The 25,213-nt window shown below is 38.8% G+C and overlaps 1 long non-coding RNA gene across 1 annotated transcript in view; it reads right to left on the bottom strand.

Annotated features, from left to right (window-relative positions):
* Positions 1-24,902, bottom strand: part of LOC119620315 (uncharacterized) — a 33,795-nt gene extending 8,893 nt beyond the window's left edge. The window contains exons 1-3 of the long non-coding RNA XR_005236852.2: positions 24,789-24,902; positions 18,010-18,098; positions 15,755-15,874 (exon numbers count right to left, since the gene is read on the bottom strand). This is a non-coding gene — a long non-coding RNA (uncharacterized lncRNA). The remainder of the gene's footprint in view (positions 1-15,754; positions 15,875-18,009; positions 18,099-24,788) is intronic.
* Between the last annotated feature and the right edge of the window lie 311 nt (positions 24,903-25,213).

The raw sequence follows: 25,213 nt of genomic DNA, 5'->3' as shown, positions 1-25,213 counted from the left end.
ATCAGAAGATTTGTCCACAACTAGATTGAGAACTTATGCCATGTGATTGCTTGAGTAAATATATGAACAAATAATATAAAGCATTATTATAAATGAAGTGGTAGCAATGTTCCCAGTATATTTTTTAAAGAAGGGGGATCTCAGTTGATCTCTAACCTTCCATGAACCTCTGCTCTTGAATAATGGTAGGTTAGATATTTCAGACCAACCATCGAACTTTAGATAATTTTAAAATGTGGATAAAATATAAATTTTTTATTCTAAAAATCAATGTTCTAATGATACAATGAGCTTGTAATGGATCGAAGTCAAGAGAGGTAAGAAATTCAGAGAAAAGAGCAAAACTCTGGTACTTTTGTCTTGGTCTTAGTCCATTTTTTGCTGCAGTAACAGATTACCAAAAACTAGACAATTTATAATGAACAGAAATTTATTGACTCATAGCTCTAGAGCCTGGGAATTCCAAGATCAAGGGGCTGGCATCTGACCAGGACCTTCGTGCTGCATCATGACATGATAGAAGGCATCACATGATGGAAAGCCAAAGAGAGGGAGAGCGAGAGCAAGAGGGGGTCAAATTCCTCCTTTTCTAAGAAACCCACTCCCAAGATAATAAACCTATTCCCCCAATAATGGCATTAATTCATTCATGAGAGAAGAAACCTCATTGCCTAATTATCTCCTAAAGCTTCTACCCCTTAATACAATTGCATTGGGGATTAAGTTTCTAACACATGGTTTTTGGGGAACACATTCAAATAATAGCAGCTTTGGAAGCATTTACTGTTTTGGAAGGTGTGGTTGGAAAGGTTGAATTGTATATTCAGTGACTTTCCTCATCTAGGAGAACAAGAACAATATAGAGCTCTCCAGGAATGGAGACCCTAGTGATCCACTCCCTGCTTTAGGGCTGAGACCGAAAGGACTGCTCTCTAGAAGTAAAAGTGAACCATACACAAGCTAGTCTTCACATAGAGTCATTCTCCAACTCTTCTGGGTGACTCAGAAAATCTGAAGACTTGAAAAGGTGGTCTCATATGCCTAAAAGTCCTAAGTACCTGCTAGTTGCAAATTAAAAACATCATTGGTGGAAGAAAATGTCATATGAGGCCCTATATTAATTCTACAAGTAATTTAAAAACCAGGCATCAGAGGGAGATAAGTTAATATGGATAAACACCATAAGAAATAATAGATGATAGAATTAGACCCACCAGTACCCCAGAAACTGAAAATACTGCACATAGAATATAAGAGAACTTTGGTTGCTGTGGTAAAAGAGATAGAAGCCAAGTTTGAAATTCTGGACAGTGAACTATAATCTACAAGAAGTGATACAGTAGATTTGAAGAGGAACTATTAATCAGTAGAAGTTCTTGAACTAAAAAATATAAAAACCAAATGAGCAGCTCAATAAGTTTAACTGCAGATTAGACTTGGTCAAAGAAAGAGCTGAAAATCAGGTCATAAGAGACTATACAGAATGAAGCAGAGAAAGTCAAAATAATTGAACATGCTGAAGGGCAGGTAAGACGCACAAAGTGAGAAGGTTGGGCATACATTTAATTGGAGTTCTGGAAGGAGAGGAGAGAATGAGGCAGCAACAGTATTTAAAGAGACAATGAGAGAGTCTTAGCCCTTCAATATGCTGATAATATTCTAATAGCAATAACATCTTACTGAAGTCTATAGTCACTGAAATATAGCCTTTATTAAGTGTCTGTTGAATTCGTTAGGTGAGGAAACATTCCTATTATATTCTAATCTAGTTTTATGTCTTTGAAATTACATCAAAAGTTCTTTCAAAATAGCATACTCTTTAAAATAATATTAGACAATGTGAACTACTGTCTGATGTGGATATGTGTTCAAATATTTGAATCTCTATATTTGCAGTTGTTACTTCAAAAATTAGAGCTAAATCTATAATTGACACTATCAAGTTTAAGCTCTCATTTATAATCTTATGATTAATTTTTGACCAAAAATCTCCCTAAATTCATATACGTTATCTATGATAATACTCTATTTGATTTCTTATGATGTAAGTTTTATAGCAGCCTTTGGCATTGAGTTAAATATTCTAATCTGGTCACAGGTAATGAAAACATTAATATTTACTTGCTTTTGCTTTGTCCTCTTTAATGACATGGTATTTTGATAACTTTATATTTTAATTGGAAATAGAGAAGAAAAATGATGTTTTATAGCTTCCCTGGGAAGCAGATTCTGAGACAAAGATTTGCATGCAGGAAGTTTATTGGGGGAATGCCTGGATCCGCATGTGGGATCATGAAGGAAGTAGGATTGGGCAGAGGGGAGATTGAACTGCAATGTAGTCACAACAGAGGCTCCAGATGATTCCACACTGAGCTCTGCAACTTAGATGGTCCTTCAGCAATTGTCTCATCCTACAGCAAAGGGGTTGAGGCTGTACACCTTTGTCCCCTGCATCATTGACCAGTCATCAGATGAAGGCTGCTTCCAGATATGGGACATGGCTACTATGATCTGTTTGTATTAATATAGCACTTCTGATATCAAATGTGTGAGGTGGTTCCCACAATAACAACCAACTCTTTAACTTCCTGGATGCCACCTGGGTATCCTACCTTTAACTTCAATTCTGATACTAACTACCTGGAGTTAGCATCAGATCTCACAAGTTAAGGGCTTAATCCCATGAGACTGCTTCTACTTCGTATGCCAATCACCTGAAAATTCCTACCAATTGGCTTCATAGCCAGGGAGTTCCCACAGCTCCCTCTTCAGGTTTGATAATTTGCTAGAACAGCTCCCAGAACTCAGGAAAGCACTTTATTTACATTTACCAGTTTATGATAAAGGATAAAAATGAATAGCCAGATGGAGAGGTACATAGAGGAGGTCTGGAAAGGTCCTGAGAGCAGGAACATTAGTCCCAGGAAGTTAGGGTGCACCACCCTACTAGCAGGTCGATGTGTTCAACAACCCGGAAGCACTCTGAACCCCATCATTTGAGGTTTCTATGTAGGATCCATTACATAGGCCTGATTGATTGAATCATTGGCCTTTGGCAGTTACTTTGATCTCCAGCCCCTCTCCTTTCCCTGAAGGTTGTGAGGTGAGGCTGAAAGTTCCAACCCTCCAACTATGTCTTAGTCTTTCTGGCAACTAGAGTCCATCCTGAATCTGTCTAGGGTCCTCCAGTCACCAGCCATCTCATTAGCATACAAAAAGACACGCTTAGCACTCTGGAAATTCCAAGGGTCTTAGAAGCTCTTGTGTCAGGGACCAGGGACTAAGACCAAATATTATAACAAAAGATACTCCTATCATTCAAGAAATTAGAAGGATTTTTCTGTGCCAGGAACTGGGAATGAATATATATATATTTCGAAAAAAATATATATATTTTTTACCATATCATATATATGGAAAAATATATATATATTTTTTACCATATCATAATGTCACATGACCTTGGATACTTTTTTTTAACCTTACAGCAATTTCCAGAAGATACTGCTGAGGCTGTTGGTCACTAATACTCTCTGTGGTTGGGGGGATAATTGCCTCAGTTCTGAAGGGGAGACCTTGGAGGAACATGCCCAGCATCTACTACATATGATTATTGATAAGACTGAGCATCATAGGACATGGGTTCAAATCTTGGCTTTGCTATTAATTGGCTATGTGACCTTAGGCAAGCCATGTAACTTTTTAGGAAACAATTTCCTCATCTGTAAAATAAGTGGTAGTGATGAGATCAGTTTTTCCTAAACTTTAATCATTTGCATACTACTTTTATAATTTTTTTCATATTTTTGGTTCAACTAGACTATTGTTTACTTAACACTATTATTTCCAGGAAATCTGTACATTAAAAATTTTTTTGTTTCTTTTTCTAGAACTGCACATCAAAAATGTAATCATTTTAACTTAACATTATTTAAGGTGAAACTTTTTACATAGCCGTAGTATAGCAGTAGCACTTAGCACATACAGGAAGTAGCCACAAAAATAAATGTAATATAAACACATAATGTTATTTAAATCCAGCTAGATATTGTTGCCTGTGCAGTCTCTGAGCCTCAGGTCTGCTTTCTGTTTTCTAAAAAGATTAGCAAATATTGGAGAGGTATTGGAAATAGACTAATAACTGAGACTTGAACAGACATTTCCCAAAAGAAGAATAAACTCTTTACTGAGAATAAACATTTTTCTTTATGTGATACAGTGATATTTAATGCTGTGTCTCCTGTGGCATCTAAATCTAGATCATATACTCTCAGTAGGAATTTTTCGACCTTTCAAAAAAATCCTGGATTAGGCAGTCTTTTGGGTAAAATTATATTGTTCCATGATTCGCTACTTGTGTGAGAAGAGTATTGGGGAAAAGTTATGAATTATAATTTTTTCAGGTCATGCATCTATTAAATACTATCCAGAAGCTTGAGGAATTAAGTTTATTGGCTGAGGTTCCTAATATTATGAGCATGCCATATTTGAAATTTGGCCATGATGAATAGTAAAGAGAATTCAATGCTTCAATTATTTCAATATCCCTGGAAGAAGGAGCCTTTCGTAAAAAATAGACCCTCCTTCCTTGAGAAACCTAATATAGTCCAACCCTATGACCCAGCTTCCCCTCCTCTGAAGTGGCTGATCGGAAGTCAAATGCTGTAGGATCCCCTCTTTGTGAAATCACCGGTTTCTTAATCAGATGTCTTTTTTCATGCTGACCAGGCATTAGCCCACTTGTCTTGGAACATTTAGGCATTAATAGGAGGGACCTAGAAAATTGTCCTTCTTGTGATCTTCCTGGAAGATATCAGATCCTGTACTGAGATGCTCAAACCTGCAGACTCACTTCTAGAATTCCATTACCTCTGCATATGTAGGTCACCATGAGGAGCAGAGCTTTGAGTCTTCTCTAGGACTTCAGCTGTATTCTAAATGTTACTGGAGTTGCTATTCCTGATTCTTTTTGATGTTTATTTTTAGAATTGATACATCGTATTTTTACTTTTACATATTTATGGGATACATGTGATATTTTGTTACATATATAGAATGTGTCATGATCAAGTCAGAGTATTTGGACTATCCATCACTTTGAGTATTGGTCATTTCTATGTGTTGGGAGCAGTTCAAGTTCTCTCTTCTAGCTCTATTTAAATATACAATACATTGTTGTTAACTATAGGCATGCCACTCTCCTATTGAACACTAAAACTTATTTTTCTAACTGTGTGTTTGTACACATTAACCAACCTCTCTTTATTCTTCCTACACATTGACCACCACACACCCTTCCCAGCCTCTGATAACCAACAAGTTAATCTCTATTTCCATGAGATCCACTTTTTTTTAGCTCCCACGTATGAGCGAGAACATGCAATATTTGTCTTTCTGTGCCTGGCTTGTTTCACGTAACATAATGATCTCTGGTTCAATCCATGTTGCTGCAAATAACATAATTTTATCCTTTTTTATGGCTGAATAGTATGCCATTATGTATATATGCCACATTTTCTTTATCCATTCATTCACTGATGGACATTCAAGTTGATTCCCTATCTTGGCTCTTGTGAATACTGTTGCAGTAAACATGGGGGTGCAGGTATCTCTTTGATATACAGATTTTCTTTGCTTTGGATAAATACTCAGTGGTAGAATTGCTGGATCACATGGTAGTTCTATTTTCAGTTTTTTTAGAAATCTCCATACTGTTTTCCACAGTGGCTGTACTAATTTACACTCCAACCAAATGCATATGAGTTTATTTTTCTGTGCATCCTCACTAGCATCTGATAGTTTTTGTCTTTTTAATAATATCCATTTTTCCTGGGGTAAGATATTATCTCAGTGTGGTTTTGATTTGCATTTACCTGATGATTAGAGATGCTGGATATTTTTTCATATACCTGTTGACCATTTGTATGTCTTATTTTGAGGAATGTCTATTCATACCCTTTGACCACTTTGTAATAAAATTATTTATTTATATATCTTTTGCCATTGAGTTCCTTGTGTATTCTGGATATTAGTCCTTTGTTGGATGAATCGTTTGCAAATATTTCTCCCGATCAACAAGTTATCTCTTCATTCTATTGGTTGTTTCCTCTTCTGCATAGAAGCTTTTTAGTTTACTATAGTCCCATTTGTCTATTTTTGGTTTTGTTACCTGTGCTTTTGAGGTCTTAGCCATAAAATCTTTGCCTTGGGCCAGTGTCCTAAAGTGGCTCCCCTAAGGTTTCTTCTAGTAGTCTTAAAGTTTTGGGTCTTATGTTTAAGTCTTTAATCCATCTTGAGTTGATTTTTAGACATGCTGAGAGATAGGGGTCCATTTTCATTCTTCTGCACGTGAATTTTCCGCTTTCCCACCACCCTTTGTTGAAGAGGATGTCCTTTCCCCAGTGTATGTTCTTGGTACCTTTGTCCAAAATTAGTTGGCTGCAAATATGTGGATTTATTTCTGGGTTCTCTATTATGTTTCATTGGTCTATGTATCTGTTTTTGTACCAATACCATGCTGTTTCGGTTGCTGTAACCTTGTAATATGTGTAGAAGTCAAGTAGTGTAATGCTCCAGCTTTGTTCTTTGTGCTTAGGATTGCTTTGGCTCTTCAAGCTCTTTTTTTGGTTCTATACTAATTTTAGAATTTTTTTTTTAATTCTGTGAAAAATAACATTGGTATTTTGATAAGGATTGGATTGAATCTGTAGATTGCTTTGGGTAGTATGGTTGTTTTAACAATATTAAGTTTTCTGATCCATAAGCATGGAATGTCTTTCCATTTTTTAGTGTCCTCCTCAATTTTCTTCATCAATGTTTTACAGTTTTCCTTGTGGAGATCCTTCACCACCTTAAAGCCTTGAAACACAACCTACAAATCTATGACACACAGCAAAAGTTGTGCTAGGAGAAAAGTTTATAGCAATAAATGCCTACTTCAAAAAAATAGAAAATGCTTCAAATAAACATTTTGATAATGCACCTGAAAGAACTGGAAAAGCAAGAACAAAACAAACCCAGAATGAGTAGAAGGAAATAACTAATAAAAATCAGAACAGAGATAAATGAAATACTGACTAAAAAATAATGCTAAGAATCACCATCTTACATTTATTCCTAGGTATTTTATGTTTGGTAGCTATTGTGAGATTGCTTTCTTGGTGTAGTTTTTTTTATTGGTTATTTTATTATTGGTATATAAAAATGCTACTGATTTTTGTGTTTTGGTTTTGTATCCTGTCACTTTACTGAAATTGTTTATCAGCTCTAAAAGTTTTTTGGTGGAGTTTTTTTGACTTTTGTACATGTAAGATTATGGTATTTTCAAAGGACAATTTGATTTCCTCTTTTCCAATGTGGATGCCTTTTTTTTTTTTTTTTTGAAACAGAGTCTCACTCTGTTGCCCAGGCTGGAGTGCAGTGGTGTGATCTTGGCTCACTGCAACCTCTGCCTCCCAGGTTCAAGCGATTCTCCTGCCTCGGCATCCTACACCCAGCTAATTTTTGTATTTTTAGTAGAGATGGGGTTTCACCATGTTGGTCAGGCTGGTCCTGAACTCCTGACCTCAGGAGATCTGCCCGCCTTGGCCTCCCAATGTGCTGGGATGACAGGTGTGAGCCATTGTGCCTGGCTCCAATGTAGATGCCTTTTATTTTTTTTCTCATGCCAGATTGCCTAGTACTTTCAGTACTATGTTGAATAAGAGTGGCAAAAATGGGCATCATTGTCTTGTTTCAATTCTTAGAAAAGGGATTTCAGTTTTTCCTTTTCTGATATGATGTTAACTGTGGGTTTGTGATATATGGCTTTTATTAAGTTGAAGTGTTTCTTCTTTTGTTTAATTTTTTGAGAGTTTTTTTTTTTTATTGTGAAGGGATGTTGAATTTTATCAAATGCTTTTTCAGCAGGTATTGGGATTGTCAGATGGCTTTTATCCTTCCTTCTAAATATGCAATATATGACAGTTATTGAATTGTGTATGTTGAACCATTCTTGTATCCCTAGTATAAATGTCACTTGATCATGGCTTATTCTAATTTTGATGCGTATTAGATTAAGTAAGCTAGCATTTTGTTTTTGTGTCTATGTTCATGTGAAATATTGGCAGGCAGTGTTCTTTTTCTGTTGAGTCTTTGTCAGGTTTTAGTATTAGGGAAATGCTGACCTTGTAGAATGAATTAGGGAGAATTCTCACCTCTTCAGTTTTTTGGAATAGTTTGAGAAAAACTCGTGTTCTTTGTTAGTTTAGTAGAATTCAGCAGTGAAGCCATCTGGTCCTGGGTTTTTCTTTGACGGGAGAAAGAAAAACCCAGTCTCCCATCTCAGACTTTTTTTTTTTTTAAATTATTATTTTACTGATTAAATCTCATTACTGATTATTGGTCTATTCAGGTCTTCTATTTCTTCCTAGTTCAATCTTGGTAGGTTGTATGTGTCCAGGAATTTATCCCTTTCCTCTAACTTCTCCAGTTTCTTACTGTATAGTTCTTCATAATAGTCTCTGATGATCTTTGTATATCTGTGGTCGCTGTTGTAATAGCTTTTTTGTTGTTGTTGTTTCTGATTTTGTTCATTTGGGTGTTTTGGTTAGTCTATCTAGCAGTTTGTCGATTGTACTTATCTTTCAAAAAATGAAGTTTTCATTTTGTTGATACTTAGTATTATTTTTTAGTCAGTATTTCATTTATCTCTGTTCTGATCTTTATTAGTCATTTCCTTCTACTCATTCTGGGTTTGTTCTGCTCTTGCTTTTCTAGTTCTTTCACATGCATTATTAGAATATTTATTTGAAGTTTTTCTACTTTTTTGACGTAGGCATTTATTGCTATAAACTTTTAGCACAACTTTTGCTGTGTACAATAGATTTTTGTATGTTGAGTTTCAATTTTCCTTTGTTTCAAGAAATTTTTTGATTTCCTCCTTAATTTCTTCCTTGAGTTAATAGTCAATCAGGATCATGTTTAATTTCCATATATTTGTACAGTTTCCAAAGTTCCTTTGTTACTGATGTTTAGTTTTATTTTATTGTAGTCTGAGAAGATACTTGATATAATTTTTATTTTTGCGATTGTTGAGTCTTGTTGTTGTCCTAACATTTGGTCTATCCTGGAGAATGGTTCATGTGCTGATGAGAAGAAAGTATATCTGTAACTTGTGAATGAAATGGTCTGTAAATGTCTGTTAGTTCTAAGTTGGTCTAATATATAACTTAAATCCAATGGTTTTTTGTTGTTGTTAATTTTCTGTCTTGATGATCTGCCTAATGCTGAGAGTTGGGTGTTAAAGTCCCCAACTATTATTATATTAGAGTCTACCTGTTCTTTTTTTTTTTTTTTTTTTTTTTTTTTTTTTTTTTTTTTTGAGACGGAGTCTGGCTCTGTCACCCAGGCTGGAGTGCAGTGGCCGGATCTCAGCTCACTGCAAGCTCTGCCTCCCAGGTTCACACCATTCTCCTGCCTCAGCCTCCCGAGTAGCTGGGACTACAGGCGCCCGCCACCTCACCCGGCTAGTTTTTCTGTATTTTTAGTAGAGACGGGGTTGGTCTCGATCTCCTGACCTCGTGATCCGCCTGTCTCGGCCTCCCAAAGTGCTGGGATTACAGGCTTGAGCCACCGCGCCCGGCCTACCTATTCTTTTATATCTGATACTATTTGCTTTATAAATCTTTGTGCTCTGGTGTTGAGTGCACATATGTTTAGAATTGTTATGTCCTCTTGTTCAACTAATCTCTTTATCAGTGTGTAATGACATTTGTCTTTTTTGTTTTTTTAACAGTTTTTGACTTATAGTCTGTTTTGTCTGCTACAAGTATAGCTACGGCTGTTTGCTTTTGATTCTGTTCATGTGGAATATATTTTTCTATTCCCTGACTTTAACCTATATGTTTCTTTACAGGTGAGATGAGTTTCTAGTAGGCAGCATATAGTTCAGTGTTTTCTAAAAATTCATTATTTCAGTCAATATCTTTTAAATGAAAATTTAATGCCTTTGTATTCAACATTATTATTGATAAGTGAGGGCTTATTCCTGTCATTTTATGAATTTATTTCTGGTTATTTTGCATATATGAAGAAACCTTTGTTCCTTTCTTTTTCTCACATTGTTAATCATTGTGGTTTGGTGGTTTTCTGTAGCAGTAACATTTGAATCCTTTCTCTCTCTGTCTCCTTTTTTTTTTCTTTTCAGTTGAGAAAAGAACTGTCTATTGTTGAAGTATTTTTTATTTCATTTAATAAATTATTCACTTCCAGGATTTCTGTTTGGTTCTCTTTAATTATATCTATCTTTTTGGAGTCTTACTCTCTTGCCCAGGCTGGAGTGCAGTGTTGTGATCTCAGCTCACTGCAATGTCTGCCTCCCAGGTTCAAGCAATCCTTTCACCTCAGCCTCCTGAGTAGCTGGGACTACAGGCATGCACCACCATGTCCAACTTATTTTTCTATTTTAGTTGCCATGGGTTTTGCCACTTTGACCAGGCTGATCTCAAACTCCTGACCTCAAGTGACCCGCTTACCTCAGCCTCCTGAATTGCTAGGATTACAGGCATGAGTCACCATACCAGGTCTCCTTTCTCTTCTTTATTTGTGTGTTTACTCTACCAGTGAGTTTTATACTTTCACGTGTTTTCATGATGGTAGATATTGTTCTTTCATTTCCAGTTGTAGGACTTCCTTAAGCATTTCTTGCAGATACAGTGTGGTGGTGATATCTTTTCTCAGCTTTTGCTTGTCTTGAAAATAATTTATTTCTCCTTCATTTATAAGGATAACTTTGCTGTGTATAGCATTCTTGCATAATATTCTCACCCCACCAGCACTTTTAATATATCATCTCATTTTCTCCTGGCCTGTAAGGTTTCTATTGAGAAATTCCCTGTTAGTCTAATAGAGGTCGCCTCATAAGTGACTAGACACTTTTCTCTTGGTGTTTTTAGAATTCTCTTTTTGCTTTTGACTTTTGACAGTTTGACTATAATGTGCTGTGGAGAAGATGTTTTTGAATTGTGTCTATTTGGGGATCTGTAAGCTTTCTCTATCTGGATGTCTAAAACTCTTACTAGAATTAGGGATTTTTCAGCCACTATTTTGTTAAATAGATTTTCTATTTTTCTATTGCCTTCTATTATTCTATTGTCTTTCTATTGTCTTCTGGGACACTGAATATTTAAATAATTGGCCACCTTAAGGTGTCTCATATGTCATGTAGGGTTTGTTCATTCTTTTTTCTTCATTTTTATCTTACTGGGTTTTTTTCCAAAGACCTGTTTTCAAGCTCTGAAATTGTTTCTTCTGTTCTAGCTGTCTATTGTTGAAGTATTTTATTTCATTTAATAAATTATTCATTTCCAGGATTTCTGTTTGGTTCTCTTTAATTATATCTATCTTTTTGGTAAATTTGTCATTTATATCCTGAATTGTTTTTGTGATATATTTATATTGTTCATCTGTGTTCTTTAGCGTAACAGGGTGATTATAGTAAAAATTAATTTAATTGTACATTTGAAAAATCACTGAGCTTCTTTAATATCAATATGTTGAATTCTTTTCCTGGGATTTTATAAATTTCCTTTTTATTGTAATCTGTTGCTAGAGAATTATGACTTTTTTTGGAGGTGTCCTGTTTCCTTGCTTTTTCATGTTTCTTTGGCTTTATGTTGATATCTGCGCATCTGATAAAACAGTCACTTCTCCCATTTTTTTTGGATTTGCTTTTGTAGGCGAGGGCGTTTTCCTGAAGATGTATCAGTGGTTTTGGTTAGCTAGGACACTTTGGTTTTACTTCTGGGTGTGTGCAGTAGTAGTCTCCATGTAATTTCTTCACCTGTAAATGGTGTTAGTGGTGTCTGTGATTTTCTCAGTGACTTTGGTTGCAGTTGTTAGTGGAGGCTGTGGTGAAGTTTTGCTGGGAACGAAAACACCAGACAGTCCAATCCTCAGGCCCAAGTGAAGGCAGTTGAAGGCTGAGCATGCCTTTCCTTGGTCCTCAGGGTGGCATATGATTGCACTGGTGTTAGCTATTCTAGGCAATTTGGTTCTTGGGTCACCAGGTGGCTTACTGACTTGCTTGGGTGCCAGCAATGGTGGCAGTGGGCCAGGTGGGTGGGTGGGTCCTTAGGACCCTGGGCAGTGGGCAGGGCATGAGTAATGGCAGTAGCCATAGCAGGACAACCCTCTAGCTCCCAAGTGGCCTGTGCCGGTATTGGTAGCAGCTGTGATGGGTGAGGAGGGCCAGTCTTGAGGCACACAGGTGGTGCATGCAGGTGGGTGCCTGCTATGCTGGTAGCTGCAGATTGAGTGGGCCTGTCCTCAATCCCATGAGAGGAGTGCTCAGATGCCAATGGTGGTAAATGGGGCAGGGTGAACTCAAGGCTCTCAGATAACACATTTTGGTATTGGGGAGGATAAAGATGGGCCAGGTAGGTGTGTCCTCTGGCCCTCTGGTAGTGCATACAGGTGCTGGCTATGGTAGGCAGGGGTCAGGTGATCCCTAGGGCCCCAGTGGAATGTTTGGATGAGGACAGCAGTGGCTGTCATGGCCCTGCTCTTGGGTGGGTTGCTTTTAGTGGCAGCAGTCATAGACAGACAGCTGGGGAGTATATGCTTTCACCCCAGTGGATGGCTGCAGGTAAGGTAGCCTGTCCTCAGGTCACTTGTAAGTGCACAGTGGCTCTGCTGCTGAGGTGGCAGGGTTGCTGCCAGTGGCTTGTGCTTTGGCCCTGGGTGCAGCAGCCAATAGTGGCGGTGGCTGTGTGTGTGGGAGTCTTCTCTCAGGGGACATGAAAATGCACAGAAGTCCCACTGGGAGTGGCAGGCTTGTTGCCAATGGCTCGTGCTTTTGCCCTGGAGGCAGCAGCCAGCAGTGGTGATGGCTAAAGGTTAGGGATGCCAGTGGGGCTCCAGGAATGTGGAGATACAGGGGCTGTTGGACCTTATAGCACAATGCAGTCTGGTGAGGTCTGGGCTCTCAAAATAGCACCTTCCTGTAGCTTCTTAGGACTTGTGGGGGTGGTTGTGGGACCCAGTGTGAGCTCCCTCTCTGGAGTAATACCATTGTACGGTCTCCAGGTAGCTACCTACGTTAGTTTCAGGGCCCACAATGGTCAAAGGGCTTTCCCATGGGTAGGGTTGCATGAGTCCATGGTGAGAATGCAGACCACGGGGAGCCCCTTACCTATCCTTCCCTGCATTGGGGAGCCTCTCCGGGATCCCAGCTGATCTTGGCCGAAAAAGCTGCCTGATTTCCCTCTCATTCCTTGCCTTAGGTATTTCTTGCCACTTCTTGGTTGAATTCCAGTGTTCTTTCTTAGATGATCTATTCGAAGTGTAATAATATACTTGCTATTTTGGTTCTTCTTTGTGGAGGAGGCAAGTACCAGATGCCTCTAGTCAGCCATCTTGAAGACTCTCTGTTCCTGATTCCTTGTTGAGCTATGTTGACAGATATTTCATCCCAGTTTTTCTGTTCTTCAATCACCCAATGTTGAGACTCTGGACATCTCTTGCTGAAGTCACCTAAGCTAGGTAACCAGAGGATGACTGAATTCTATGTAAGTACAAATTTATATCAGTACCAATAAATAAATTAGAAAGACATATACAAATTACCTAACCTGGGACTAGTAAAGGCACAAACTCATGTTAGCGGGGCCACCATCACTAATTTAGTTAGATCTGCATTCTGAATATTCCTGAGGAATTCAGACCGTGAGGCCTCTTGGCCTCTAGCATAAAACCAGTTGATATCAATAAATAGATAATGATAAGATGACAACCATCAGCTTAATAACAGAGAAGGAAGAAGGTGAGGGGAAAGAAGAGTAGAGCAGCAGGAAAGAGAGGCCTTTACTCAGCCCTTTTTCTATTTTCCAGGTCATAGGGCAGGGACAAACATCTTTGAATACAACCTCTATGTGGTCAATCGAGCCCTCATTTACAAAGTCCAGGTTTGATTACACAAATAAGCGTCTTCTATTCTATTCTAGGCCAACCCAATCACAGTTCTTTTTGTAACTCTTTGAATCTTTTCTTGGTGTACAGACTTTGTGGCCAATTTAACAAGGTCTGTGAAAGTGAGTTAGTTTTACACTTGCTGTTTAATTTGGTGTGCCTTACAAGTTACATGGACTATCTGGAATTACACTAGTATTTCTATAATGACCTGATAACTCAGCCGTTCATTTCTTCCAATCACATCTGAAAAATCACTTTTCTCTTTGCTTCTAAATGTTTTGCTCCCATGTGGTTATTTAATTCTGTAAATGGCACAGGGACAAAATTTTTATGACTAATAATATGCAAGTAAATGTGTGTTCCATCTGATGTGTGGGCGACCTCTCTGGTATGATATAAACTAGTATGCTGTTGTATTTGTCAAGTGCTTGGATATACAGGTAACAGGGTAGTAAATGTGCTTACATTACATGTGCTTGGTCTTTGTTAGATGTGATCCATAGAATTGCTTTGAGGAAAGCTAAATTCCCCATTACCTAGAACAAAATGAATTTGGATGTACCCACTGTACCTATGATCAAAGCAATATTCATGTATGATATTCTGGGGGTGCATGAAGAAGGGGGTAGACATAATGCAGAAGATCTTTAGACCTACCTTGAGTCCTAGTGGGAGGAAACCTCCATCGGATTTTCAGATAATACATGTTCTTTTCACTCAATTCCAGTGGCTGTCCTAGGGCATTTTTTCCCCCAGGGGATGTTTGGCAAAGTCTAGAGACAATTTTGGTTGTCATAATGGCAAGGGATGCTACTGGCTAAACATCTTGCAACACTTAGCGTCCTACTCTGCTAAATGTCTTACTATGGACAGAACATGTCCTTCATCCCCAACCCAAAATTATACAGTCCAAAATGTCAACAGTGCCAAAGTTGAGAACCCCATTCCATTCAATCAGTCATTTATCCATTTTACTGATCTAGGCTGAAATTTAAAATGGCACAATACCAGATAGCACAGTGTAATTTTGTCTAGATAATAATTTCTCTAAGAGGGATAGAGACAGAGATACTGTACTTGCTAGTTCTTGGAGTTGCTCGTAGAAGGATCAGGCTAGTGGATCTCAGGACAAACATTTTCTCTCCAGAGCCATCTCCTAACTTCCTGCTGGCAGTGTGCTGTGGAGCCCTGAGAACCAACTGGCAGTGATCAGTGTTATTTGCTTTGATGTATTCCTGAGGCTGGAGGGATTGTTGAACTTCATGAGTGACACATGCCTGGAGGAGAAGAGTATTATAATTCACAAAAGGGAGACGGAGACCAATTAGAGTAGATCAAAAACAGAACATACCGTGGGAAACATTCAGGGCACAAAATCATCCAGCAAGCTGATGTATGCACACCAAGATCCATGAAAGACGAATATGGCATCCTGCGGTTTACAAGTTCGTGGGCGACCACAGGACAACGTACAACAGGAGAATTTCACAAACAACTGTGATCCTCCATGGTTTCTCTTCTGTTCTTATTTCTTCTGCAGCATGGCTAAAGATTTTAGAACTTAATTTTCATATGTAGTGCCAGAAAGTGACTTTATCTTTGGAGAGAACTGAGTTGCAATCCTAGTTCTACTGCATATAAAGTATGTGCTCTTAGGCAAGTTATCTAGCTTCTTTAAACCTTAGTGTCCTCATCTATAAAATGAGGAAAATGATACCTGCCTGTTGTGAAGATGAAAGAAGATAGAGTTTGTGAATGTGCTCGCACAGTCTTGGCATGTCCCAAGTGCTTGAAGAATACTCACCCAACTCTTTTGCTCTTGGAGCAGAAGCAACGTCAAATCTCTCCGTTCTACCAAAATGTTGAGCTTTTCAGAATCACTTTCTTATAAGTTTAGGAAGCTCTTCAGAGTGCAATTCACCATCTAGAATCCCTCAGTGGGGGTGGGAGGATAAACAATTGTACTCACATTTAACAGTGTTCTGGGTTTTTCTGTTGTTGGGTAGGGCTCAGTGAGGAGAGAAACGGGAGGAGGAAGAATGCCAAACATGATTCAAGAGGTTCATGGATTGGAAAACAGGGATCTCTAGGAACAGACTGGCTGCTATTTTGCCCTCTCAGAGAGTTTCTCAAAGCCTGGTGCATCCATATGGGTTCTAATTTGTGTCTTGCATAGTAGTACCTCATTTTTTATAGGAAGATCAGCTCTCTTAAAATAGAGTAAGAACCAAGACAACAACCAATTCATGCATAGGGAGAGTCCAGATGGATATCATGCTATAAAATCTGTACACCATTTGAGGAGAGCCTCATGCTACCATAATCAGGGCTGCCTTACAACCCTATTTTACATACAATTAAACCTTTTGATCTAAGTTGCAAGCCAATTATCTTGCTGCAACCAGCAAATTAAAATAAGGGGAAGATACTAAAGATGCTTCTTTGACAAAAGCAAGGAATGGCAGTTCTCTTGAGCAGAGATTTAAGTTTACATACTTCACACAGAACAGGTTGAACATAATAGTAATTTTCAGAGCAATAAACATTCATTCTCACCAAGAAAGGTGAGATAATTTTGAGTGTCTTCTGTTTAAGGGCATGGGAAATTTCTCTTCAAAATATTTATATAAATAGATACATAGGTAGATATAGCTTTACTGCTTAAAGACATAAAGATATAGGCTAGACTAATCATTGAGGAATAATTCAGTATGCCAGAATATAGGCAATTAGAGTGCACCCTACAAATACCTCCTGTAGCCCCAGGACATTGGTGCATTCTTAACCTAGGAAGTCAGGGGCTCAGAAGCTCACTATTAATTTCAAGTGGATACATTTAGGTGCTTCAGTTTCTCTTCTTGTAAAATGCAAATAAATTGAGGTCAAGAGAGATGATTGGAAAATGCTCCGAGATCTATAGCTAAGAAGGAGAGGGGAGCATGGCCAGGTGCAGTGGTTCATGCTTATAGTCCCAGCACTTTGGGAGGCCGAGACGGGCGGATCATGAGGTCAAGAGATTGAAGCCATCCTGGCCAACATAGTGAAAGCCCGTCTCTACTAAAAATATAAAAATTAGCCAGGCATGGCAGCGCGCACCTGTAGTCCCAGCTACTCGGGAGGCTGTGGCAGGAGAATCTCTTGAACACGGAAGGTGGAGGTTGCAGTGAGCCGAGATTGCACCACTGCACTCCAGCCTGGCAACAGAGCGAGACTCCATCTCAAACAAACAAACAAACAAACAAACAAATAAACAAAATCAAGGAAGAGGAGCATGTTGAAGTGAGAGTATCTATCATATTTAAGGTCCTTCTCTTTTTTGATTAAACATCTCTGGCTGTAGAATGGATATAGATTGCCTGAAAGTATAAAATGAACTCCTTTCATTTTATACTTTCAGGCAACCAACTACAGCTCCTTGGTATACCTAGTAGGTACTCATTAAATATTACTATTAATGTAAAATACAGTACTGCAATAATAATAATCAGGGGTAGACCTAGGTTCTGGGGGGCCTGAAGCTTATACAACCTTGGATCTCTCTTTAAGGGGAATAATACAAAACTACAAATACAAAATTAAGTATGAATAAGGACACTTATCTAGAATAAGAAACTTTTACAAAGCAATGATTTTTAAAAAGCTGACAAATACTAAAGCTTCACAAAATCAGAAGAATAATGTATTTTTAAATTGACTTCCTGGCATTGCTTTATAATCCTTTTTTCTCACATCATTTTTGGCTGAATTTTCTTTGATTGCTCTATTCATATGACATTTTATATAATACCATTTTCTATAGAGAAAATAAGGATAATTCAACCTCTTCTGTAGCATGGTTGATCAAAATTTGTTTTTTGCTACTGACAATTAAAGAAAAATTTCTTTCAGCTCCACAATTTGTTTTTTTGGGGTAATATCAAGTAAACATTTGGGATTATTGTCAAATTTGAGAAAACTTCTATCAAGCTTCTTTTAAGAGCTGTGAGTTTTGAAAGAGCATTTGATAAAGCAGATTCCAGCTCTGTCCATTGCATGCTGCATTTCTCCTCCATGGCTCACATCCAGTGCTAGACACTGAAGGCAATGTGCTCATGATCATGGGACCTTCGTGTTATGATGCTGGTGAGTCTGCACAGGTCGTGATGCTCCTAGAAGCCATTGCTGCAATCAGATGGCCAACAGTAACTTAGTTATCCACAAAAGTTCCTGCAAATCATACAAATAAATTTCATTAAACCCAAGCTAAATAGATCCTCAACTCAACTCCAATACCACCCACACAGGAATCTTAATTGTGGCTAAAATACCTTCCTCCTGCTAGTGGTACAAAATCATATGCCTGTGTAAACACATGACTGGGACCCCGTCAGGTATTGAAAGAATCCCATGCAAGTAAGGGACTCCAAAGCTTTAGCTGCATAAGATTTATGGTAACTCTACCTCTGATAGTGACAAATAGCACTGAGGAGAAAATTACAGTTGACCCTTAAACAACGTTGGAGGTTAGGGGTACTGACCCCTATGCAGTAGAAAATCCATGTATAAGTTTTGGCTCCCCTAAACTTAAATTCTAATAGCCTATTGTTGACTGGAAGCCTTACTGATAATGTAAACAGTGGAGTAACACATATGTTGTATGTTATATGTATTGTATAGTGTATTCTTACAACAAAGCTAGAGAAAACAAAGTGTTATTAAAAATTATAAGAAAGAAAAATATATTTATTAAGTGGGAGTGGATCATCTTAAAGGTCTTCATCCTCATCTTTACTTTGAGTAGGTTGATAAAGAGAAGGAAGAGGAGGGATTAGTCTTGCTGTCTCAGTGGTGGCAGTGGGGGAAGAAAATCCATGTATAAGTGGACCTGCACAGTTCAAACCCATGCTATCCAAGGGCCAACTCTAGTAGAACTGGGCCACCAGTTTGCTCAAGAACTAGCTGTGTGACCTAAGGTTAATCATTTTATTTTTTATGGACCTGGATTTCCCATCTTTAAAGTGAGAAGTTCAAATTAGGGGATGTGTAATGTTCCATAACGATGTGTGATTCTGTGAACACTTTCTGAACAAGCCTAGCAGTGTCAGGGCAGATGGAGAAGAGCAAGAGGAAATTGTTATTCCTGCATTAAGGACCATCCCTCCTCCCACTTTCTCCTCCCACTTTCTCCTCCCACTTTCTCCTCCAGCAGAGGTTTGTTTAGCAAACAAATCCTGAGTTTTCCCAATACAGCCAAGCTATGAAAGCTCTGTACCACCTAGTATTGCTACAGTGACCAATGTGACAGGTCTATCTTTTATTCTCCCAGGGGTGAGGCATGAGTAGAGAACTGAGCTGTCTGAATGACTTACCCAGGCATTTCTCTTTTGAAAGCCATCTAGAGCAGGAGGAGAATTGCCTGGAGGCAGCTGGGCTCAGGCCAATTCTCTGGTTGGTCCTAAGCATCTCCTGTTTTTGAGGTCCCTAGAAGTCAGACTGTAAGTTTGGGAGGATTCCATGACCTTCTCTCTTTACCTCTTGGCCTTTGATTCCTCTCCTTTGATGGATGGACTGGAAATGGGAGAAAGGTGGGTAGTGACTAGTCCTGCTTGGGCAGTATGTACTTTGAATGCTGCTTCAAGGAAGTCCTGGGAATAGCCAAGATTCTGGTGTATGTGTGTGTGTTATGTAGAATAAATTCAGCTGCTAGAAGAGTGACCAGAGAGGAAATTTCTTTTTCTGAATGTTTGTATCTATTTTGGAATTGGGTGTCAAGGTAGAGATGGGGAAAGCTTTTGCCTTTCCAAGCACAGAGGCTAACACACAGGCAAGGAACAACTGTTGTTGAAGCTGAAACCTCGTGGCTGTTTCCCTTGGCCTGCTATCTTTGGTATGAGTGGGACAGAGGTACTCAGAAAAGAAATGAAATTTGAATTACATTTTGAAGACCCAGTAGAAGTTTCCTGGGAGATCAAGTTGGGAAAACACTTGTGTAATATCAAAAGGCATGTACTTACTTGTTAATCTGGAACTGCTGGCAAATAGAGACTGTCCACTGATACACGGGTCTCCAACCCCTGGGCCACAGACTGATAGGAACAAGGCCATGTTAGGAACCAGGCTGCACAGCAGGAGATGAGCAGTAGGCAAGTAAGCAGAGCTTCATCTGTATTTACAGCCACTCCCTATCTCTCACATTACCACCTGAGCTCTGCCTCCTGTCAGATTAGCAGTGGCATTAGATTCTCATAGGAGCACGAGCCCTGTCGTGAACTGCGCCTGTGAGGGATTTAGGTTGCGCTCTCCTTATGAGAATCTAATGCCTGATGATCTGTCATTGTTCCCCAACTCCCCCACATGGAACTGTCTAGTTGCACGAAAACAAGCTCAGGGTTCCCACTGATTCTACATTATGGTGAGTTGTATAATTATTTCATTATATATTATAATGTAATAATAATAGAAAATAAAGTACACAATAAATGTAATGTGCTTGAATCTACTCAAAACTACCACCCCACACCCACCCTGTCAGTGAAAAAATTGTCTTCCACAAAACTAGTCCCTGGTGTCAAAAAGGCTGGGGAACTCTGTACTGATACAAAGGCTGATAATGATGTATGGGAATTTGTCATTCCACATCTTGTTCTTTGCATTTATCCATATATATGCATGTTTAAACAAAAAAGGACATGCTACACATATATTTTTGTATATTTAACACTATAACATGAATATCTTCTCACATTAATAAAAATGTCCTACAACAACATTATTATCAATGATTGAACATTATTCCATTGTATTATGGCAATTTGTTTAATGTTAGGCATTTAGAGTGTTTTCAATTTTTCACAATTAGCAACAGTGATGAAGTGATGAGGATCTTCGCAAATAGATGTTTGTCTCCATCCCTTGGGAATAATTGCAGTAAAATTGTTGGGTCAAAGGGTCTGCACATTTTAAAGGCTTTTGATTAAGTATTTCTGAATTACCCATCCAGGAAAGTTGTAGCAATTTACACTCTCTTCAGCAGTGTACGATAATGCCTATTTCTTCTCACCCTCACCAGGGCCGGACTTTATCAGGCTTTTAAATCTCTCCCCATTTGAGAGGAGAAAGATGGTAATTCATTTTAATTTGCATTTCTTTGATTACTAACGTAATTGAATTTTTAAAAACATAAGCCCATTATCTATTTGAATTTCTACTTTTGTAAATTGCCTGTTATTTCTTTTAGGTAAGGGAAAGTTTTACTTTAGGAAAATTCCCCTTAAAACACTAGGGTCAGATTTTTAAAAACATTATCTTTTGTTCTCACTCTTCAAAAACATGCCTCCCACTGGAAAAATGAAGAAACGATCTAAAAGGAGGAATAGTGTCTCTGTTAGTAAATGGTGAGTCTATCAGCAATGGGACTGGGGCGGATTTTGGCTTTTCTGCTTCAGTTCTCAGCTGTTACCTCAGAGTTGGCTCTCAGCCTTCTTAGTTTTTGTTCAGTACCTTTCACCTCTTTATTTTTTCTTTTTCTTTTTCTTTTCTTTTCTTTCTGTTTTTTTTTTTTATTTTTGAAAGTTTTTAATTTTTTAATTTTTATTTTTTGAGACTGAGTCTTACTCTGTTGCCCAGGCTGGAGTGCAGTGGCATGATCTTGGCTCGCTGCAACCTCTGCCTCCTGGGTTCAAGCGATTCTCCTGCCTCAGTCTCCCGAGTAGCTAGGATTATAGGTGCCTGCCACCACACCTGGCTCTTTTGTATTTTTAGTAGAGATGGGGTTTCACCATGTTGGCCAGGCTGGTCTTGAGCTCCTGACTTCAGGTAATCCACCGGCCTTGGCCTCCCAAAGTGCTAGGATTACAGGTGTGAGCCACTGCACCCGGCCCACCTTTCACCTCTTTCACCTGCCTTTCATTTGAGCTATTTGAGTACCTGCATTATCATGCCCCATCCTAGGTTTTAAGCTCCTAAAAGGCAAGGAAAGTTTCTTCTTTACCCTATAATGCCGTGCCACACCTAACACAGTCACTTGTCCATCACAGGTGCTCACTATGTGAAGTGAACAAATAGGGAATGCCACTTCCCAGTAGTACCATTTTACTACTAGGCAAGTTTGAGCTTTCTAGCCCTTCCTCAAACTTGCTAGGTAGTCTAAGAAAAACGACCCAACTTTACAGTGCTTATTCTCCATGCCCCAAAGGAAAGATTGGTAATATTTGTTTATAAGATGCTGTGTGTTATATTGGTTCTTTGAAAATACTGGGAATTACTGTGGAGCCAAAAAACAATTAAGAGCATTCTACACATAAGTCATTAACTACACTTGAAATAAAATATGTGAGTTACCAGTGACATTTCAAGGACTATATTTGTTAATAACTGAGGCTTAACAAATAGAAATTATTTATCAACCTGTCTGAAATAGGAATCCAATAGCTGTTTCTAGTCTTATTGAACAATCCAACTAAGGGACTCTTTATATATAAGATGTTTGCCATTTTCCCACTTGAAATATTAAGATGATGTTATATTTAAAACCTGCAACTGGCTATTTGATAGTGGCTCTGTGTCTTCAGCCTTGGACCCTTGGGGGAGGTGAGTCTGCACTCTGCCTTGGCAAGGGGTCCAGAAGGAAGAACTCAGAGGTGTCACTTCCAAATGAACTTGTGGGAGGTGGCCTGTGTCACCTACTCTGGTCTGCTTGTGTGTGCCTGTCTGCAGAAGACACTCTCTGTTGTAGATCTAGTGGGACTCCTAGGGCCCTGCGTTTGTGAGAAACAATAGGAACTTAGCTCCTTATGGCCCAAATGCTGACTCAGCATCAATATGATGTAGATATCGTACTTCCATGATGGGAGTCCCTTTCCAAGATTTTAACCTCTAAAACAAAAAGTCTGGGAGATGCCAGGAAGAGTGTTTTTTCACCGATGTCACAATTCCATGCATATGAATCCTGTTGAAGTTGTAGGCCTTGCTGGCTTAAGGGTTCCACGTAGTAGAATGCGGCCAATAACACAACTGTACGCTAGCTGAGCTTGGTGCAAATGACAACACACACCACGCTTACCCACTTCAGAACTGTTTACATGCATGCCAATTCGTATTCCGTCACGAGATGCTGAGGTCCAACCCTACAAGTCTGTTTCTCAGTGAATTCACTTGGAGCCTCGTTCTGATGAGATTCATTGTCAGAGTAGCCTGAGCTGTCAGTGAATTTGACTCTTTTGTCAGAATGTCTTTATTGAACTTCATGATATGCTCTCATGTGAAAAGGGTTGAAAAAATTGTGGCTGCTAGTGGTGCTAACTCTTCACCATTGGGTTATGGATAAACACTGCCTGGTACCTCAAGTGAGGAAGACCTGAGGTCATATCTTGACAGCTAAAAAATAGATACTGGGATCTCAAAATGACACAATCAGACACTTTTGTTTTCCTAAAAATATCCCTCTTGAAGGATGTTTGAGCCGTCTAGGTAGCATTGTGACATCCATTTTGCTTCTAATCCCATGATCCAGGGGAGTAACATAAAGTCACAGAGGTGGATCGTGACTGTGAAGATGAAATTTTAACAGCAACATCCACTTTATTCTAGTCTAGACCTGCCTGCTAAAAAACAGTACCACTAGGTTGTGCTAGAGTATAAACATAGCACGATGTGCGTTTCCTGCCCAATCTTTACTTTATTGGCTATTTCTTTCTTTTTCTTAAGAAAAAAAAATTCTCTGTTCTCTGTAACTTAGAAGAAGAACATATCAGAAATATCATTGTGATCACTGTTGTTTGAAATGAAGGACCTTTGAATGACAATATTGTGATTTTTGTGAAGGCTAGAGGTAGTGAAATGCTCAGAATTATTTATACTTACTCCCAGATACCACTTAGTCACCTTCCAACGTCTGGTGCTCTGGAGTAAGGACTGCTGCTCCTCTTCAGTCTTCTCATTGGCGCCTCATTTTCTGTCGACTTGTCAACACTGGAAACTCAAGGCTATCTCTCAGGTTCTCTTTCTTCTTTTCCCTGTGTAATTTCCTAGGGCGTCTTCCTCAGTCCCATACCGTGTGTATGTCAAGGGCAATGATGTCCCAGCTATATCTCTGGTCCTGACTTGTCCATGAAACTCCAGACTCATCTATCCAGGACGACCAAGCATTTCGGCCTTCTGGGACAGCTCTGCTTTATACCTACTCTCCTGTTATTAGTAGGACTCATTTCTCTCTCAGAAAATTTCAGTCATGTCATCCAAATACACGAGGTTGGTATTTAAGTCAGATCATGTCACTTTTCCAACTAAAATTATTTTATAGGAAGGATAGTAAACAGTTGGGAACAATAATAAAATTGACCATATCACTAAAATAGGCAGGAAACCTAGAAGGTATTGAGTGCCATTGTGCTATGTTATTTGCATTTGTTCTCTCATTTAATTTAAACTTCATTTCAGCTCTGTTTTGTGAGTATTGCTCTAGGCAATTTCAGCTAGAGCAAAACACAAGCAACCAACCAATCAAGAACAAAAATGTAAGGCTCAGAAAGATTAAAATAACTTGCTTAGGATTACACAGCCAGTTAAGTATTAGAGCTGGGTTTGAATCTTAGTTCTCTCTAGTGCTAAAGCCGAAGGACTATTTGTTTATTCCAGTTACTTTGTTGATGTGATGGCTAATTCATGTGTCAACCTGAGTGGGCTAAGGGATGTCCAGGTAGCTGGTAAAGCATTATTTCTGCGGGAGTGTTTCCAGGAGAGATGAGCATTTGGTTCAGTAGGCTGAGTAGAGAAGATCCACTTTCATCAATGTGAATGGGCATAGTCTAATCTGTTGTGGGCCCGAATACAACACAAAGACAGAGGAATGATGAACTTACTCTCTCTTTTTGAGCTGGGACATTGGAGCTTCTGGTTCTCTGGCCTTCACATTCTGGGACTTACACAAGCAGAGCAACCCCTACCTCCAATATCTCAGGTCTTCACATTCAACTAGGAGTTACACAGTCAGCTTCCCTGGTTCTTAGAACTTTGGACTTAGACTGAATTATATGAGCTTCTCCAGGTTGCAGATGACAGGTCATGGGACTTCTCAACCTCCATAATTACATGAGCCAATTATCACAATAAATCTCTCTCTCTGGTTCTGATTCTCAAGACAACCCTAATACAGTTGACAATCAAGCATCTTTCTTCATCTGGCCTCAGAAACACTTTTTTTTTTTACGTGTTTTCATGTTACTTAGGCCAGTTGCTTAGTGATCTATCAATGGTCATCATCAAAGTCTTATTGAAGAGTTTTCCT

This window comes from Chlorocebus sabaeus, chromosome 29 (assembly GCF_047675955.1).
Source record: "Chlorocebus sabaeus isolate Y175 chromosome 29, mChlSab1.0.hap1, whole genome shotgun sequence".
Classification (NCBI taxonomy): Eukaryota; Metazoa; Chordata; class Mammalia; order Primates; family Cercopithecidae; genus Chlorocebus; species Chlorocebus sabaeus.
This window is presented reverse-complemented; position numbering and strand designations above follow the sequence as displayed.